Source organism: Euphorbia lathyris, chromosome 1, assembly GCF_963576675.1.
Source record: "Euphorbia lathyris chromosome 1, ddEupLath1.1, whole genome shotgun sequence".
Classification (NCBI taxonomy): domain Eukaryota; kingdom Viridiplantae; phylum Streptophyta; class Magnoliopsida; order Malpighiales; family Euphorbiaceae; genus Euphorbia; species Euphorbia lathyris.
Window position 1 is genome coordinate 134,499,169 of NC_088910.1, and position 2,838 is coordinate 134,502,006.

Below are 2,838 nucleotides of genomic sequence, written 5' to 3' on the forward strand. Positions count from 1 at the left end.
TACAAAAGAAGGAATAGAAATAACTTATCGGAATGTAAAAGTTGTGTCGTGGACAGAACCACTGCGTTGAAAACGATTACGACAGATGTTAAGCCCAAAATATACCTAAAATATCATATATAAATACGTTAAATTTACATTGAAATCATGTTAATTATATTCATTTTGAATACTTTTACGTCTTTATTTACTTCTTTGATGCAAGGTACCTAAATATTTGGTAAAATCCAAAACGGAGCTAAAATGGAGGAAAAACCTTAAAAACGTACCGAGAATGCATATCAGTCAGAAGAACGCTCGAGAAGGACGAAAAGCAGTCGAACGCCAGGGAGAACATCTCTCTGTCGCGACTGAGATTCTCATAATCTCAGTCGCGACTTGCGGAGGCCAGATCGGGGGAAAATGAAGTTTTCAAGCTCGCCCCTATACCCCCTGTCGCGACTGAGATTTTCAGAATCTCAGTCGCGACAGCGAACCTTCCTGCACACAAAACACATGTTCGAAAATGGAAAAATGCGTCTGTTCGTTCGGATAAAAGCAACCCTTTACCAGCGGACACGACCCGTCATTTACAACCCTTCAACAACTATAAATAAGTGATCCATTTCAGAAATCAAGGTTGGTTAAGTTGGAAAAGTTAGAGAAATTAGAGAAGAAAGTTGTTATGTTGAGTTTCTGATTCAGAAAAGAATCAGAAAGTTAGAGTTCATTTCTGTAAACAATTGTGTTGTACACGAATTGTATTTAGATTAGTTATAAACACAGTATTAGTTTAGTTTTCATTCTGATAGTGGACGAGACCAGTCTCTATTCCGAAGATCCAGCGAGAAGAATTGACGGCTGAAGCGCATGAGGTTTGACGAACCTACGGAGTTTGAGAGAAAGATTGACAACCCGGATCTCAAAGTTTTCGTTACAATGCTATCCAAGTTTCTACTTCTCTGTTAACTTGTGAAAATTCACATTTCATTAATGATATACTTATTTATTCAATAAATTCTTACTGTTGTTATTTTGATATTGTTCTGACAAAATGATTTTCAAAATGATAAATTGGTGTTTTTATTAAAACGTTCTATTCCATCTTATTCATATAAGAACTTTGTTGAACACTTAACAAATTTAGTTTTTATGGATGACATGATCGCTGATCACGGCTTATCAAAAATAAAACACTAGTTTGATTAAGGTAGGAATCATCTCAACGCCAGAGGGATTTCTATGGTTCGAAGCCATTTAATTGAGTAAATCGATATATTGTTACATGTCCATAATCTCACAAAGTTAAAGTTGTTTACTTTGCTTTATGAAAATAAGATCTATTTTATTCCAATTACGGAAGTATCTGTTTTGTAATCAAAATTCCAAAACGGAATTGTTCTCTAAACTCGATATAATCCTTCTATCTAATCCTAATTTACCAAAACCTATTCCATCAACTAAACGTATTTCTTTTATTAAACCTAAACACGTGATTAAACCGAATTAAATAAAGTTTTAGCTAAAAAGCGTTCCCTGTGGGTTCGATATCTTTTATTACTACAAGCGTATACCGTGCACTTGCGGAAATCGCTCAACAAGTTTTTGGCGCCGTTGCTGGGGAACGCCAAAAATTTTGACAAAATTTTAAATTTTTCGTGTTTTATTTCGAATCTAGGTTTAAACATACTTATTTTAACTTTTGTAATTTAATAGTTTTCATTTACTAATTTATTTATTTTTCAAAATTCTGTTTTGTAGGTAGTTTCGGTTCGTGCAAGATTTCAGATTCATGCGCAGTTCTCGAAGTTCAGGCATTGTACCAGACCCTATAGACCCAGAAATTGAGAAAACCATTAGGAAGAACAAGAAAAATAAGAAAAACAAAAATAAGACCCCAGTAAAAACATATACCGAGCCAGAAAAAATGGCAGACCCACCAACACTTATGGAATACGCTAGGCCAGGTGTGGCCGGTGTAACCAATAGTATCGTTAGACCCAGAATCACCGCAAATCAATTTGAAATTAAGCCAGCTTTGCTTAATATGTTGCAAAATAATGTAACATTTTACGGGTTACCTAACGAAAATCCTAACACCCACTTAACAAATTTCCTAGAAATTTGTGACACTTTTAAAATCCCAGATGTGACTGCAGAAGCAATCAAACTTCGCCTCTTTCCTTTCACTTTGAAGGATCGAGCCAAAGAATGGTTAACTTCTATGCCAGCCGCAACTTTTGCCACTTGGGAACAATTAGCCCAAGCGTTTTTATCTAAATATTTTCCTTTAGCAAAAACCGCAAGAGTCATAAAGGAGTTAACATCTTTTTCTCAAAACGATAATGAGACTCTTTATGAAACTTGGGAACGTTTTAAAGAACTTCAACGTTTATGCCCACACCACCAATTACCCGCTGAATAAATCCTACAACTAGGGGTTCATTAGATGCTATGTCGGGAGGGCTATTTATGAAGAAAACATCAGCCCAAGTGAGAGAACTTTTGGAGGAAATGGCAATCAACAGCAGTATGTGGCCCGCGGAACGTGGACATATGCCGGTGGCAAAACCATCATCCTCAACCACACCATCAGTTAAAGGTATAGTTGAACTTGATCCAGTCGCGATGCTACAAGCCCAATTTTCTGCTTTATCGCACAAAATTGACAAGTTTATGGCACCACGCGATACCAATGGTAATCCAATCCAAACGGATGTGGACTACGAAAATATGAGTGAGATCGAACAGGTAAATTTTGTCCAAGGGCAAAACCAAACTAATAATCCTTATTCTAATACCTATAATGCTGGATGGAGGAATCATCCTAACTTTAACTGGAAAGATAACAGTAACAAT

At 36.2% G+C, this 2,838-nt stretch overlaps 1 non-coding gene across 1 annotated transcript; it reads right to left on the minus strand.

Moving 5' to 3' along the window:
* Nucleotides 1–2,284: 2,284 nt before the first annotated feature.
* Nucleotides 2,285–2,391, minus strand: LOC136216112 (small nucleolar RNA R71). The gene has a single exon (XR_010683103.1). It is a non-coding gene; the product is annotated as a small nucleolar RNA R71 (small nucleolar RNA).
* Between the last annotated feature and the right edge of the window lie 447 nt (nt 2,392–2,838).